General features: G+C 48.7%; 1 protein-coding gene across 2 annotated transcripts in view; it reads right to left on the bottom strand.

Moving 5' to 3' along the window:
- The window catches only part of SEMA5A (semaphorin 5A), a 392963-nt gene extending 376270 nt beyond the window's left edge, over positions 1 to 16693 (bottom strand). The window contains exons 1-2 of one of the 2 annotated variants that reach the window (XM_079793136.1): positions 16228 to 16693; positions 956 to 1064 (exon numbers count right to left, since the gene is read on the bottom strand). The gene's annotated coding sequence lies outside the window, so the exon portion shown is untranslated. The remainder of the gene's footprint in view (positions 1 to 955; positions 1065 to 16227) is intronic. The other variant, XM_079793135.1, reaches the window with a different exon arrangement.
- Positions 16694 to 17398: the final 705 nt, after the last annotated feature.

The raw sequence follows: 17398 nt of genomic DNA, 5'->3' as shown, positions 1-17398 counted from the left end.
TGTATGGCTCAGCTCTTCCTCTGCTCCTCTCAGACAATCCCTGCTTAACGCCCCCTCGGGTCACTGGAACTGGGGCCTTGGAAGAACTATCTGAAATCTAAGCACCATGACACCCTAACAGAGTCACGATCAAACAGGCTCAACATAGTGTCCAAAGGGCTGGGCGGCCGGTGTGGCCTCTGAAGGAGGAACATCCAGGAGCCGCTGGGCAGATAGGCGCTCAGGGGCATGGGCTAGCAGGGGCGCCTCCTCCTGTGCCCTGCTGTCCCCACGCCCTGCTGTCCCCACGCCCTGCTGTCTGGTCTCTGCCTTCCCCGGCTTTCTCGGAGTGACCGTTTCCAGAGCTGTGTGTCACACAGGAAAGTCGGCAGCTCTTTCCTAGGTGGGCTAACTCATGAAGAGACAGGCCCTGTATTTAAAAACAAACAGCGCTCTCCCGGGGCTGCAGGTGCCGACAGGCCAGTTCAGATGGCCCCATTCAGACTGACTGCCACACTTTTTGGGATAGAGGCGTTCGCGGCTGCAGAGAACTGATGGGCAATTATAACATAAGCACATATATCCAAATTAAGCATCCAGAAGGACACAACACTCATAATTAATAGACTCAAGTCTCAAACTACACCCTGGGGCAGTGGGGAAAGGCGGGAGGAGCCTCCTTTATATCCTCTTATTTCAAAAAATACATGTTACAATGAATCCCAAATGACCGTCTGACGTTAGGGACCCCGCTGGTGACGGCTCAGCTCAGATAAAAGCAGCATTTACGATTCAGAGCTTATGAAAGAATGAGCCTTCTGCAGAAGCACACAGTCTACTAGGACTCTTGGCCATCACTCTAAAAATGAAATGTCCACCAAACACCAGACCGCACGCTGAGGAAACAGGGGAGAGGCGGAACGCCCTGACCCCAGTGGGGAAGGCTGGCGGGAGGGACACTGGGCATCTTCCTTACCTGACTCGGCCCCGGTTCTCCTTCTCACACCCCAAGGTTACAATGTTGGGAAAGGTCGGCCTCTCTTTATCCTGACTGCACAGCGCACTAGACACTGGAAAAGACGGCCCTGCAATGAAGGTGAAGCATGTAATTTTGTCCCTAAGAAACATCACACATTTGGGGCCACGCTAGTGAGCTCATCATACAGAGGTCTCGGCATCCAGCTCCCCAATGAGGAAGGGCTCTCGGTGATTCCACGGAGACACAAGAGACTGCAAACTTCTCTGAGATCCAGAAAAGGAAGCCTGGAACATTCTGTCTTTTCCTTCTTCAGCCGGAAGCCATTTCTGGTTTTCAGGCCCTATCTTCTCGTACAGAACCACCTCTGAAGACACCATACCCTGGCTACAGGTGCTCTGATGGGTGCGGCTGTGCACGGTGAGTGGAGGGTCCCCCCCACAGAGCCAGGAGTCAGGGTACCCACCATGTGTCCGTGCCAGTGGGGCATGCACCTTCCAAACCCCCACCCCTCCTTTTCATCCCAGCAAGTGAGGCAGCTCTACATGGACAGGAAACCGAATAACATTCCCAATTGTTCCCACACTCACTCTCCCTCCCACCTGCCGTCCCGGCCATCTGGCTGGAGTTTCTAGGGAATCCTAGGTGTTTGGCTGCACCTGCAGAATCCACTGGGGTTGTGGAGGAACGCTGGAGAAAAATGGCATCCATGCCAAGACAAGGGACATCCCACTGGAAAACAGGACCAAGAGAACAAAACCCATCTCTTTCCTCTCCTCACTGAATTCTCAGGGCAGGGCTTGGGGTCTGGCACAGAAGTTTCTGGCAAATACTTCTTGGTTGGCTATGGTAAAACGAATGGCCCCTTATAATGGAGGCCGTATGTAAGCCCCTCACCTCTCTAGGAGGGTTAGAAGAGGCCCTGCCTGGAGACAGAGATGGTCAGCCTCCACAGCAGCTTCCAAACTCTGGAATTCTGTGCAATGGTTACATCAATTAGGAGGCAGTCAGCATTCCACACATAAGACTATAGTTATACCAAGTGCATTTCCCTTCCTTTAAATCAGATCCACTTCCTGTCTGCCGTGTCCATTTGAGTTAAGACAACAGACAGGGTTTGTCAGAATAAAGCTATTAAAAATTAGCCCATCTCCTTATGAGCTATGGATTCATTTATAAGCACGCAGAAAACCTTAGGGAAACCCAGTCATCAATGAACCTGACAAAGGACAACTATATGCTGTGCATGAATTTAATAATGAAGTGTTTCTGGAGACGTGGGGACGTGTAAATATAATTCTTTCAAAACGAATGGGCCATTTGTCTCTACATGACTGGGGGCAACATGTGTGAGAAGGGAGGGTAACTGTATCTCTCCTTTTCTCCTCAGATGAAAGGCCGAGGTGATGACCCAGCCTTTCCTGTCCTGAGGTCCGGTCAACCTGCTCCTTTGACCTTCTTTTCATGGAAACAAAACAGAAGGGGGGGGGGGGAAATCTCAGCTGTTCTCCTTCATGCCCCTACTGTTAAAATAACAATGCCCCTGTGAAGCATTTAACTGCCCTCATCACCAAGAGACTGACACCTTCCAGGCACTAGGGACTGCTCCCAATTGTATTCACGCCCACCTCGCTAGCACCTAATTCTGCAGAGTCTAACCTCTGTGCTCAAAAGGAGGTTATCCTTTTGTTTTCTCCAAACAATGATGTACTGTTTGGCCAAAGCCATCAATCCTGGTGTGAGATTTAGGTTGACAATTCAAAGATGTTGAGCGTGCTGACTGTCTGAGCCCTTGGCACTGTGGTGTCCAAGATCCCAGGACTAATTTTGGATCATTGGAAATCGGCCACCACAGGATACACTTGCACTCGTTAAAAATAGCCCAGCTACCCCTCCGAACATTTCAAGCCACAGACCAGGGCTTCTCGTCTTAGACCCGGCTTGCTCCTCTGGAATGCAGTAAAAGAATAGAATTCCGTAACATGAGATTTTTGAGATTGTCCGTAAGATTTTTTTAAATAGACTTTTCACTTCAGAACAGTAAATAATTATTTTAAAAGACTGCGATTGTAGAATTGAACATCTTTTCTTTAAGTAGAAGCAAGCCATATGGTATATTGCAGATCAATAGAAAACAATATTATTTCAGAAGACTCCCTGGGCCTCCACTCCACTTAAATGTGGAGCATTTAATTAAACAATCCAATTAATCATCTGGAAGCTAATATGGGGAAAGGAAACAGCTGACAACTTCCTAATTGCTCAAAAAAGCCAAACATTTCAAACAAGTATGTTTTATATGTACCTCTAATTATGTGTTTATATGAATTCCATTAGCTTTCTACCAATCTTTAGAAGTCTAATGCCAAACTCTTACATAAATACATCTACAAAACCTTTTCCTTCCCACATATAGGAGAGACACAAGAGATGGGTCTGGCTGGCACTGATGACGCCTGCACAGGGGCTTTTTAAATATCTGACACAGCATGTGACATATTTGGGTCGCACTGCCATTATCAGGCAAAATGGCTAACTGGCAAAAGTCAAAATGTATCCCAACAGGTAGGTTTTAAAATCCCGGGAGCCTTTTCCTAAAGAGGCATAAAAACCGCCAGGAGCAGCCCATGCACCTCCCAGCAAGCAGCCTTCCCAACGTGCATCTGATTTGCTTTCATAAGTTTACCCCTGCAGGCTTCAGTGAGCCTGGCAGCCAACCCTGTGTTCACTCAAAAGTGCAATTAAAGAAGAACCCACCAGGCCCTGGCCGGTAGCTCAGAACTTTGTCCCGATAAGCCAAGTCCGTGGGTTCGATCCCTGGTCAGCGCACATACAAGTGTCAACTGATGAAAGCATCAATAAGTGGAACAAACCAACGTTCCCCTCTCTCCCCCTCTAAAATCAATCAATAATTTTTTATTTTTAAAAAAAGGAGAATCCACCAACGCCACTTGACCCTACAGGGCCTCCCACATCAGCCCCCAACCTGAGCCACTTACTAATTACGTCCTTGGTCCAGGCCTCCTCAGAATGACTGCCACGCCTCCAATCACAAGCCTTCTTCCCGCTCCTAGCACCGTCTCCAACAAACTCAAGGCAGGAAATCTGGCCCCAAAGCCAGATTTCTTGGGGAGAGGGGAAATGAAAATCCATTGAAAGGCACTTAGTAGCAAATCCAGAACTGCATCCAGGTTCACGCCCTCCCCCACCATTAATTAAAGAGACTCTTGACTACAGGTCATTGGAAGTGAACTCGTAGCCATGTTTTATGGGCCACAAAAGTGCCCACTCTCAGCAGCAGGCAGGACAGGTGCCAGTCCATGGGGCTGCGTCCCCACACCAAATTGTGTCACCATACTTCATGATAATGCTCGCCTGCCATCGCAAGCTTGCTTGTGGGAAGGATCAGAACCGCAACGGCTTTTGCAAATAGTGACTGCTGTCTCAGATGCAGGAGGACAGAAGAAGCCAGAGTGGACTTAACATTAAAAGGAATAAAAAGACTAAATGGGACCAGCATTCTCTGGAGCTCAGAGGGCTTTCCATGATTCAGGGTGATCCTTTCCTTTCTGCTGCCTTCCTTCATGTCGACCTCAAATCACCCACCAATGGAGCGGGGCCTTCTGAAGGAGGACAGGATCTGGTGGCCTGTGGATGACGCTCCGGGGAATGATAAAATAAGATCTGCACCTTTATGAGTTTCTCCTTTAATGAATGCTCACTGGCTGAGAGGTCCTGATGATTCTTTTCCCCCTTGAAACACCAGAGCAAAGTAATGGGCTATGAGAAGAAAAAGGGTCTCTAAAAGATTATGAAGGAACTCTCAAGGTCACAAAGATCAAATGAAGAAGGTTTAACAGTTGTTCTCTTTCCCAAACTCACTCCGAAGCCTGGACTACTCCCCTCTACCAACCAAAACAAAGACATCTTATACACTTCTAAACTGTTGGAATCTGGAGTGAGTTATTTTCTGTTATAATTTCCATGATATGATTTGTTTTTCAAAGTCCTTTTTAAATAGCATCTAGATATTCGGAAATAACCTTCCTCTCAGCCCAAAACTTGAAGTGTGGTATTCTCTGTATTCTCTTCCCCATGTTGGTCAAGTCGATCTTCCCTCCAGACATGAGCCACGTTCAGATCATTAATATCCTTGAGCCTACCTCAATAAACAATTAGTCCATTGATTGATACTCTTTTAAAAATATATCTTCAAAGTATTTTAATGGACAGATATCTGACCACTATCAAGATTACTGTTCTCCTCTCTTGCCCTAACTGTGGTTTACAGCTTTAGCAACTCAAGTCCAAGTCTAGAGACGTGACCTTACGACACAGATTCTTGGATCAGGGATGAGGGAGGCGTGGGACCTCCAGAAGGCCCTTCTCTAACATCATCTCTGGCGCGTGTTTTTGTGGCCCATAAAACATGGCTACGAGTTCACTTCCAATGACCTGTAGATCCCCACTGTGAAGCTCCAATGTTTTCCCTGTGCACCAAGACAAGCCTCCAGGAGATGGAAACCCAGCAAGTGGATCTGGGGAAAATGTCCAAAGCTAAATAATATTTGCAGGCATCAGCGTTCACGTGAATGAATCTTTGCAATTATTACTTGCCAGCTTGCAATTTCTTGAATGATTTCTTTCCACAAGCTGGTATGGGACCTAGGAATTCCGTCACTGCTGGCAGAGAGTAAATTTGGCTCCAGGCCTGGTTTTGGAGTCTGCTCTGAACGCCTTGACAGCCAATGTGCACTGCGTGGACTTGCAGAGCCCCACCTCCAGCCCCACCCCCTTGACCTCACACTTTACTTTCAAGGGTGGCATTTTCAATACTGAAAGCTGTAGAGAAAAACACAGCTTTAAGGTGTGCATTGTAAAAATATATATATAAACAAACAAAAAAAGGAACAAGGGTGGATAAGTAGAATGAGAAATACTTTCATCCCATGCACCTGGGTCCAGGTAGCCCCACCTGCCCAGCACCACCTTTGCGGTGCAGCCAGAGGCCAAGGATGTGAAACAGATTCCAAGTTGGAGAGGAGGGAGGGCCTCAAGAGGCAGAGCTCCAAGGCTTCAGATCTTTTCCAGATGACACAAGACTAAGGAATGAAGGAGGTCCTACTGCCTTGTGGCAAGTGGTTCTCTCCTCATAAGCAGGTACATGCTTGAGAGCACCACCAAATGGGAAGCAAATGTTGGGATGTAAGTAAAGAGCCCTCACATTCCTGTCATACTCACAACTGACCTAGATGAGGTCTGGTCCAAATGAGCCAACATGAAGCAGCCCAGGAACAAGTCTCTGGGCAAAGGACATGCCTATAGGGTCCCTGTCATAGCAGCAGCAACTCTGAACCCCCACAGCAAAGAGGCAGGTACTGGAGACATGGGACAGTATCAGACACAGATGCAAAACCAAGCAAACCCCCTTTGACACGGTGAAGGGCATTGAAACAGTGAAGGGAAAGGAAAGGGAGAGGGCTGGGTCTTATCAGAAATAAAGGGTCAATGAGAAGTTACTTTGAGCTCAGCCTGATTCAAACCTTTCTAGTGAAGGAAGAACATAATAATTAAAAGGCTGCTGGATTAGCAGAAAAATTGACCGCAGGAGGATAATGGTAAGGAGGAAGAAACGGAGAATCCCTCAGATATGGGGGGGGGGGGGGGGGGGGGAGGAGTCATCAAAGGATATTTGAGGAGCAGCCTTATCAAAAAGGACAGACAACCACGATCCAGTCTTCTCCTTTCCACACTGGACATCTGGTCACTTCATCTTGCGCAAAAGCTCGATATCTGGGCACTGGACTCCTACTTTGTAGAACATAGTATTTCCTCTATATTTACAGCCCAGAAATATTAAATTTAAAGGAATGAAATGCCTACCTTTAACCCCCAGCTCAAACTTTAGAAGAGTTTTCCTTCACTGACCTGATGCCAAATATCCTCCAATTTTTAATTTCAGAGAAACAACAAGAGGTAAGGAGGTTCCAGCAGGGAAGAAGGGAGTGCACACAGCACTGCAGACCTGTGCAGTCAACAGTCCTGGCTCTTCCCGAGGCCCGGCCTGCCAGAAGGAAGTTAGGACCCTATTCATTTTAGAGTGTCCAGAATCAGTATTGATGTTCACATTTGGGAGCTTTCCAGAAAAGGAAATGGCTAGAAAAAAAAGTAAAGTCATCTAAAGTAATGATCTAATACATTTTCACCACTTAGGACAACGTCTTCAATAAGTCTGTATATAACACTACGTGTTACTTTAATTATGATCAACTCCAGCTATCACATCCAATACAAATCAACAATTACTCTAAAGGAGGTCTTAAAACAAGAGAAAATTGCATCATTTTCTTATTCCTTGTGTTTCAAAATTAAATATATGGCCCAGCAACATGGACATTTTTCTAATCGTGTAACCAGTCAGTCTGTTTAATAGAATGCCTAACTAGCTCTCCTTGAAATCTGGAGAACATTAACTCATAGGAAATAAAAGAAAACAAAACCACACACACACACACACACACACACACACACACACAAAGAATACCAACCTAAACAGCATTTTATTGAGCAACTAAAACTATCCAAAGTGACATCAAAAATAAAAATGTCAGCTACTCCTTTGCCATGTTACATACAGAAGGAAATATTCAATATTCATGGGATCTCATAAACAATGCCTGACCGCTCACTGAGGGTGAGTAATAATTTAGGACTGGTGGTAATAGAAAAAACATGGGCATTTTATAAATTTTGCTCTTAATTTGTGTCTAGGTTAGGCGGCAAGGGTGGGAGGAGGCAAATTCAGAACAAGCTAGTCCAAAATTACATTGGCAGGAGGTCAAAAAAAGTGTGGCACAGGGATTTAAACTCTGTTGGTCTCAATTTTGCATACAGCTACTGAATTTTTGAATTTTGCATACAAGGACTGAAGAAATTAGACATCGTCAAAAATGCTTGCTGGAAACATCACAGGGCTGGATCAAAATACTATATCTGACGGGGAGATGCAGGAGGGCCCTAAGGCTGGTGGGTCTCGGCCAGCTCCTGAAGGCCATGCGGGGGTATCTGGAGCTCGGACGTCTGTGCCAAAGTAAACACTCCCACATGGAAACCAACTGGTGTGGGGAGAGGATGGTGGCCGGAAGAGACCTGAGGAAGCCCCGAGGCAGGGGGCACAGAGGATGTGAACACACTAAACAGATGCAAGTAGCAATAAACAAGAGGGGAGAACTAAAGTCACTTCCACCCTGAGACAGCAGTGGAGCAAGGCAATTACAGGCAATTCCCAGGTCCCTCTACCCACAGTCTCCTTTCAGCTGTACTTGAACTGCAAAACATGGCAAAGCGGAACAGAAAAAGCTCGAAGTGATTCTATACCTCTTCTACGAAGGCAGAAAAAGAGCACATGCCCCTTTAAGTACTCAAACTCGGGGCAGTGAAAAACCTGCCTTCTGCCCCGGGTCTGGGTGTTGGAAGTCGTGCGCCTCACCTGCAGGAGCCAGTGTTCTGCTGAGCAAGTGCACAAGGCTACAGAGCGGGCTTCCTGGCGGTTCCCTCCGCAGGAGAGCGGCATCGCGTGCTGAGCAAAGCGGTACTCCGCAGCCCTCACGGGACCAGGAGATTCTGTTCCCCAACGTGTCCCCCCTGATCTTGCAACAATAAAAGTGGCGGGTCAAAGTGTCAGGAGAGAGGCATATTCCAACAAATGACAGGGGGTTGGAGTGAACTAAACTGGGCGGTGAGGATGGCTGATTCGTCTAATGGCCTGATTAAGTTCCGTTACGTGGTCTCATCTGGAGACAACCGGGGTTTGCTTGTTTTCCTAGCAGAGACCCAGCTCTGACACACTTCCTCCGCATCAAAGAATCGCTGCTCATCCCGGCATCCGACAGCCTCAGCACCAGGCTCTGTGACAATCCTGGAGACATGGGCTCCAGTTCCCAGCGAAGGCAGCAGACTCAGTTTAGGCCATTGGCGGTTTAACATCCACTACCTTTAGCGGTTATACCCCAGATCCATTTTTAACAACTCTATTGAGGTATAAGTTATATCCCATAAAATCAACTCGTTGCAAGTGTACAATTTCAATGGTTTCTGTACGTGAAGCGTTGCGTGATCATCCCCACAATCCAGTGATAGAACATTTCCATCATCCCAAAAAAACTGGTCACCCATTTGCTGTGCCCCGTTCCCATCCCAAGCCCCAGGCTACCATGAATCTACTGCTGTCTGTCTCTCATGGGTTACTTCTTCTAGACATTTCATATAAACGGAACCACAGGATACGTGGTCTTAGGTGACTGGCTGCTTTCACTAAGCATGGCGTTTTGAAGTTCACACATATCGCAGCATGAGCTCGTTTTATTGCTGAATAGTAGTCCATTGTATGGCTATACCACACTGTGTTTATCCACGCATCTGTCTCAGCTTATTAAATCCATAAATCCAACTAAGTGACAAGGTTTACTGGCCTAATAACAGAAATAAAATAAGAAAGCCTGCCATATTTCTAATATACTCTAGAATTTCTAAAATATCTGTAATGTGTCAAAATACGTAATAAGGACACAATACGTTCCTTGGAATTTTTGTGCGTGAGGGCAGGGGAGTGGAGGGCTGCTGTTTTAAGTAAGACAACACCCCTGAGTTTCAATTCTTTTATTTTTTTTAATATACATAAAGTGTTTTAATACACATAAAGTGTTTTTATGCTAATTTCTAACTCAAGCAAGGTCATCCATTCATTTAACAAGCATTTACTTACTGTGCAAATAGCCTTGAATTAGCATATATGAAGTATATACAGTCCTTGGCTTACAAAGGCATTTGTATTTCAAGACTAGGCTAATGAATCAGCTTGGGGGTTTTTGAAACATTTTTCTCCATTTACTAGTAAAGAATATAATTAGTGTTTAGCTCCCATGGCCACGGTCCTTTATCTGGGATCCGATGGTGCAGTCTGTACTGTTCATAGACTACATAAAGGCATTTATTGGTCCATCCACACATCACACATGGACCAAGAGCCACATGTGTGCCAGGCACTACCGCGGCACCGGAGACACAAATGACAGCCTCGTCTGTCCCCTAAGCTTACAGTCTCTATCGGTGAGAGGCTTGAAGAAATAAATAGTGTGGCGGATGATGCAAAATGCTATGAAGAGGAAAGGGGAGGCTGAAGGAAGAGAGGAAAGAGGGAAGGCTACTTTAGGCAGGGTGGTTTGGAGATGCCCTCAAAGCAGGGAGATCCAGAAGCAGTGAGCCATCAAGGACAGTGGAGGGAGAACCTCCCCACCAGAAGGAAGAGAACACACAAAGGCTGGAAGGGGGTGGGAGGGGCCGCAGTCAGGAGGGAGGGACAGCGGCCGGGCCATCTCAGGTCAGGCAGCCATGGTCCCACAAGTCTCTTCCTGTGTCCCAGCCTCAGGTGCACAGCAGCCTGGCCCCCACCCCAACTTGCCCGTTGAACCAGTTCAGTCCCCACTGCAGGTCTCCGGCTCAAGGCTCGTCCTGCACTTAAGCTTTGGACCCACACTCCCAGGCAGGTAGTCCTGCTAGCTCGATTCTATCCTGACATCCAAATTCAGGGGCCTCCGTCCTGCTGTGCCCTTGAGCTGTTCTCCCCATCGGAAGTTAGTTCCAGGAATGGGTTTGTGTCATCATTCCCAAGGCCCTGCCCTGGTAACCAAACATCCTAACCACTCTTGTAGACAAGTCCTGCCAGACTTCCTGTCCCCACACCCCCTTCATCTTCTCGAGGCCCTGTTTCTGTAAGGTCCCACAGACCTCAGGCACACGTGGATTCTGACCCACCACTGACATCTCCAAGTCCATTCATAGATTCCACCCACAAACTCAGGGCGGGGCCCTCACAGGACCTCTATCCGACACCCCCAAGTCACAGAGGGCCGGGTACGCCACTGTCAACTGCTGCTGCCCACACCACGCCTCCCCCCCTCTGCCCAGTTCTAGCCAGGAATTCGTCCCCACTGCTGACATCTCTCCACCACCGTGGGCGGGCCTGAACCCTGGGACCTCTCCGTGGCCAGTGAGTGCATTCCAGGCGGAGGCCTCTCCAGGCTCCCTGCCCAATTAGGCAGCCAGCTCTATTAAACCGTGGGCTTGTGGTGTGTATTCTACCGGGCTTTCTAAGCTCTCTAGCGCTAACTTTCTGAAAGCCAAGTCCACAGCCAGAAAACACGAGAATTTACAAGACAGACGTCCTAGAAGCAATTCCTTTCGTTCATATTTGTATGTCAACTGGCATGAACAATGGCTTTATTACACTTTCCGCTGGACAAGGGAAGTTTACCATCCAAGGCAATTCTTTTTGCTTTATGCCACCACGCACAAACAACGTTCCCGGCTTTACAGCTGGTAAAGTTTTATGGCAGATCTAAATCTCAGTCCTGTAAAGGAAGTCACAGAAGCCAGTGTGATTCTAAAACCCACTTGGTTGCAGGAGGTGAGACCACGCGTGTGCCTGGCCTCAGAGGTGCTCTCTCCACAGCACGCGTGCGCAGTCCCGGCAGCAGGCAGCCTCCGAGGCTGACTGAGCACAGCGTGGGAAGCCCTCTCCACACTGTGTCACATCTCCAGGGTTGTTGTTTTTTACAACGAGGGGAGTTCTTTGCGTGGCATTTTATCTGGGCTCGGTTTTATGAGGAATGCATCTCTTCGGGGAAGTTGTAGCCACGCACTAACCATTTTCCAGACAGCTCCCAGGAAAACTGCTCAGCAGACTTCTCCTCCTCGTGACTTTTTCTTGGCTCTGCTTTTCCTGCACGGGCGCCTCACAGATCACTGTTAGGTGAGTGTGAAGTGATGGAGAAGAGGCTCTATTTCCTGTGAACAATTTGTCCTTGCTCAATCCTGATTGTCACTTGCCTAAAACTTATTTAATTTCACATCTCAGCAAATACAGTATTATGTCTCCAGTACAGTTGGTTTCTGATAGCATCACTCTCCTGGTTACTTATCATACATATCTGCAATTGCATTACCTGTTACAGTAATGTGATCTACTCTCAAAATGTACATAAAAATGCAACATAAAATAAAATTTTATGGGTATACTTCCTCATCATTCTACAAATGCTATGCTAGCCAATTCCATAGAGACACAGTGACAGATAGTGACTGAAAGATGAGAAGATAAAAGATTAGTGAGTTCAGGGCCTTCCAGAAATAAAAGAAATTCACCCCCTAAAAATGTATTCTTTTAAAGCATAACACTTCATCAGAAACCAATGTTATTGTATAAGATAAAAATGAATAATGTTTTTTTTCAAATGCCAATATATTTTAAAACTTAGAAAAGGGAAATAAAGTGTGTTCATCTTTGCTCTTGTCAAACAACCATTAATGTTGGACAAAAAAAGAAGGGATTTAAAAAAAAAAAGACAACAGCAATTCCTATGAGAAAATGTTCTGTTTCCTTGAGCCCACTGTTGGGCTAATCCTGTTTTAAACGCCATGCGCCAGGTGAAATATAACTTGTCTTTGAAGTTGCCTGGCTTCAAAATACTCTTGTGAAATTCAGAGCCAGGTTTTCTTAGCTCTAGAACCTTCAAGTGGCAAAGAGTAACTGTGTCAATACCGGTACATTATAATAAGTGACTTAGTAAACGCTACCTTCTCTTGGACAGAGCTTGCATTTGCTTTGTCCTGTGTGGCTTAAATTCTGAACAAAAGTTTGGGGAAGGCTCATTGAAAATGAAAACTTTACTATGTAGATTCTAACGCACTTTTATTTTTTTTCTCCCTTTCTTGCTGTTAGAAATTGATTTTATATGTCAGATAACAGGACCTGATGAATTCACATCAAAGAAATAAGTGACGTATGTAATCAAGCATACCAAAAGGCAAAAGGTACTTCCATCAACCTGCTTGCCAATGAGCAACTCCTCACCTGTTGAATTTATCTTTAGGATGCGACCAACTTGTACAGGAATTAGAGACAGCAGATTGTCCCCTCTCTATGGAGGTCATTTCTACAAGGCAGAAGGCAGAGTGATAAAAAAAACCATCAATTTTCAACAAAACTGCGTCTCAATTTTAAAAGGTTGCTGGGAGCATATGTGAAAATGCCTGTGTTGTCACTAAGAGAACGTAGAATATAAACAGCTTAAAACACACATATATATATATACTCATCTTAGAACTCAAGAAAAAGGTTCACTTTTCTCTAAATTTGCCAAAAGATGCAGGTGGGTGGAAATATACAAGGTCCCGCTTACACACTTCGCACTCTGGTGTAGCTCAATTTATTAGACACCGTAATTTACATTTAAAAATTATTTAACACTAAACATACAAATCGGTCACCTTGGTGTTATAATTATACCCTAAGCACTTTGAGTAACTATAGCAACAATTGCAGAGGCATTTTTAAATACAAATTTGGTGTAATTATAGAATCGAGAATTATGGAGGAGGTACTGAGGGATGTGAGATTTTTCTGCTGCACTGGACACATGCTACCACAGACATGGATGCCTTGACTGGGGTGTCTTATTAGCTAATTGATTTGTTCTACCTGCGAGCTATATGGTTTGTAATCCAAACCTCTTCTTAGGGATTAGTTTCTGATCTCAGTTAACTCCACAATTCATGATTATTTGTTTATGTGATGGAATACCTTTACACCTTTAGCTGGACATGTATGTGTATCAGAAGCAAAGCTCCAATTTCAAGGACTTGACAACAACAAAAAAAGACATTTGGAATCATTAAAAAAAATAATCATCAAGTTAATGAAAAACTATGCAATGGTTCAGTTAAGCAGCTCCCTCTACCAACATAGTCTCAAGGAGCTGGCATCTGTTATTTTAAGGAATCGGCATACAACGGAGAGAAAAGTTTGTTGGTTTTAACGTTTGTCCCTGACCAAGAGTCTAAAGTGACTGTGAAGCAAGATTCCTCACTGCGAAGCCAAGGATGGGGCTTCGGAAGGTCCCCGAACTCTCTGAAACTGAAGCCAACGTTTCCGTGAACGTGCACGTATTCATTAGATCCCACGGACACCGCAGCATGAGACGCTCCTACGTTTCACTCTATCCAGCCGTGGTGAAGAAATAATTTTAAAAGGAAAGGGCAGTGAAGAACACAGGTTTATTGTTACCAAATTCGAAATATCTCAAAAGCATCTTTTGGACAGAGACAAGCTTGACCACCCCGGAGACCAAAGTCTTTGCTCTCAGCAGGGCTCTCCCAGCTGTTTGCCATTAAAACCATCAAATCCGTTAGTACAATTCGTAAATGGCATAAAATGATTAGCATCGTCCTAAAAGCATGTAAAAGCAGGTACTAACTAGTTCATCACCTCACAGTTCCAGGAGTCTGACCATGCCACACCCAGGAGAACTGCTTTCTTGTGGCCAAGATTTCACAAGAGAGAAACTCAAGCAACATGAAATCTGTGTTTCAAGTGACCCAAACTGTTACAATGGGCTTTTTTATTACAAACAAGCATGGATACAAATCTTGGGGGGTAAAAAAATATATATCTATGTTTCCTCTGGGATAAACACAGGCATACACCCGAAAAAGTTATTTAAGTGATACACAACATATTATCTGCCTGAACCGAAATTGTGAACTGGTCACTCAAAATAGTGCAAGATAAACTTTACTCTCTCTTCAATAATAAAACTGGCATTAATTAACAATTAATTTAGCAATGCTATTTAGGCGTTTAAAACCTTCCCCAGTAAAGTCTGTTTTTGTCTTTCAGTGCCTCCTTAGGAGAGACTAACTATGATTAATAACATACTAGCTGCTATTCCCAAACTTGGTCCCGATGACGGAGCTCTTCTGGAGAAGCTCACGGTGGCATACGATTGTTTTCCTTAAAAACAAGCTGCAATGATCATTTGTAACTCCTGGCATGTTAACGGATGTTCTCCTGAGGAACAGAACTTTATGTCAGTATTAAACATAACTCAGATTACCTTCACGCAATTTCGATTTTTTTTTTTTCTTCCTGAGTTAAAGACAATCGTCACAGGGAGGAAGACAGATAGATGCACAGACAGGAAGAGTTTGCAGCGATATGTTTTCTCTAGAAGGAACCTTCTATTGAAAGGACTAGTTCAGCAGCCACCTTTCCTGTCCCTCCTTCTAGCAATGCTGACAGCTCCCTCTGGTCAACAGATCAGCTGCCGCCACCCTCCACCCCTATGACATTATTGCAAGACCTGCCTGGTCCTGCCGTCTGCCCACGGGGACCCCCACCCACTCACCCAGGACCTAGTCGCAGCTCTCAGCATCCTCCCTTCTGGCGCTTCCAGCGCTCGCTCTCAGCGCCCCCTTCCGGGGATCCCCGGGACGCCGCGGGCGCAGGAAAGTTAAATCCCAACTCTGAGCGGCTGCATCCAGGTACAAAGCGAGGAAAGGGCGAGGAGGTGGACGCGCTTCCCGCCAAAGCCGGGGGAATGGGGATCTGTGGGAGGCCCCGCACGGGGCGCCGCGAGCTGCTATCCCGGGAGCACCACTCCTCCGCGGGGGCTTCCTCACACATCTTGGGGGGACCAGTTTCCTCCGCGACCCAGATTTGCCTCCAGCCCCGAAACCCTGAGCCAGAGGATGCGAAATCCGTGCGGCGGCGGAGAGATGCTCGCGGAAAGGGACTCGCCAGCCTGCGGCCCAGGGGGTTCTCCAGGCCGGGGCTCCCGGGCCGCGGCACTCCGGACGGCCCCCAGCCTCAGTCTCCCTCACTCACCACCGCGCTCGGCGGAGTTGAGCCCAAGTCCCACCGCCTCCCAGTTTCTCACGTGCGCCTCCAAACCGCTGTAACTCAAACAGAAACAGCTGCCCCAGCCCGGAGGCTGCAAGGCAGCGGCTACGAGCCGGCGACCCGGACCCCTGCCCTTCGCTCCAGACGATGCGAGGCTGGGCGCGCGCCGGGTGCGGGCACACTTCCCCAGCGCACCGTCCGGAGGTGCCGGGCAGGGGTCCCGTCTCGCCCGCCGACCGGTCGCCCCTAGGGTCGCTTCCGCTCCTTATCTCTGCACGCTCAGGCCTCGGCAAAGGCAGGGACACAAACTTCCAGCTGGTGCGCTAGCCCAACAGCGGGACCCCCCGCAGGGAAGGGAGCCTTCTAATCCAGTGCGCGCCGCCACCCGCTGACCCGGCTCCGGCCTGCAGACCGCCCCTGCCCCAGATCCACAGGACCCACCCGCCCACCACTGCCGCCCCCCGTCCCGCCGGCAACGCGGCGCGGTGGGGGCTGCAGCCACGGCCACTCAGGGATGGGGCAGGGGGTCCCTTACCAGGTGGGACGCGCGCTCCTCGTGCCAGTTATCCAGCGCCAGGAGCCCCGGAGAGGTCTCAGGGTCCTCTTCAGCGCCCGATCAGGAAAGTCGAGGCAGCAGCCGCCTCCGCCCCCCTGCCACTTCCTCAGAGCCGTACCCCACTTGCTGCGCTCTGGGCTGGGGGCGCCGGCGTGAGCGGCAGGCTCACCGTCCCCGGCGCGCGGCCGGGCCGGGGGTCAGCAGGTTCGTTCCCAGCGGTGGAGACGGCAAGGAGGCAAAGTTGAGTGTCCGAACCAGCTCCGCAAGGGAGCCCCCGGGATGGGTCCCAAGGACCGGGCTGCCCCCGCGGAGGAGAGGTGGAGGATGGGAGCCGCCGGCCGGCAGGGGCCGCGGCTGGTCGTGGATGGCAGAGCCCACCCGCGATGGGAAGGCAGCGCACCGGAGCGGGCGCGGCGAGAGCAGCTGCCTCTGGCGCCTCCTTCCCCGCGAGTAGAGCGGAGCGGGGAGCGCGAGCGGGGAGCGCGGGGCCGCCTCGCCCCGCCCCCGGCCCGCCCCCGCCGCGCCTCCTCCTCGGGAGTGAAACCCGAGTGCTCCAGCGGCGCCCGACCTCCCAGAGCCCCGCCCCCGGCGCCGCCCCTTCCCGGGCCCGGGCCCCCTCTGCTCCCCGGGCACCCCTGCATCCCAGGAGCCCCACTTGGCCTCCCTGGTGCAGTGCGCCCAAGCCTGGACTTTCGGGGGCTTCCTTTCCCCCCCGCCCCCCGCCCCGCTCCCTCGCGCGGACCGTCGGTGGCTCCCCGCGCCTGTCCCGCCGCTCGGACGTGGCTACTTTGGGGATGGATGGGGGTGGGGTGGGGAGCGCAGTATAAAGGGTCGGAGGCGGCGCGGGCCGAGACCTAGACGTGGCGCGTCCACTCTCCCGGCCTCCGCTCCAGGTACGTGTGCGTCCCCCGGCCGAATCGGCCGTGCGGGGTGGGGGTGGGTGGGGGTGGGCGGGGGCCGCGGAGTCCTCTGGGACTCCCCAGATGTGTAATTTGTTTCCCCTTTTTGTGTGACATCCTCTTGCGGGCCCTGAAGTGGCAACTCCTTAAAGACCCAGAGAGTCGCTGCCGGTTCTTGGAGGAGCGATTTGTGGGGTGAGCCTCCCGCCTAGTTTGGGTCGATTTCAGCGGAGTTCAATCAGAGACGGGAA

The sequence above is a fragment of the Cnephaeus nilssonii genome, assembly GCF_951640355.1.
Source record: "Cnephaeus nilssonii genome assembly, chromosome: 2".
Classification (NCBI taxonomy): domain Eukaryota; kingdom Metazoa; phylum Chordata; class Mammalia; order Chiroptera; family Vespertilionidae; genus Cnephaeus; species Cnephaeus nilssonii.
Note: the sequence above shows the minus strand (reverse complement) of the source record. Positions and strands in the feature narration are given on the sequence as shown.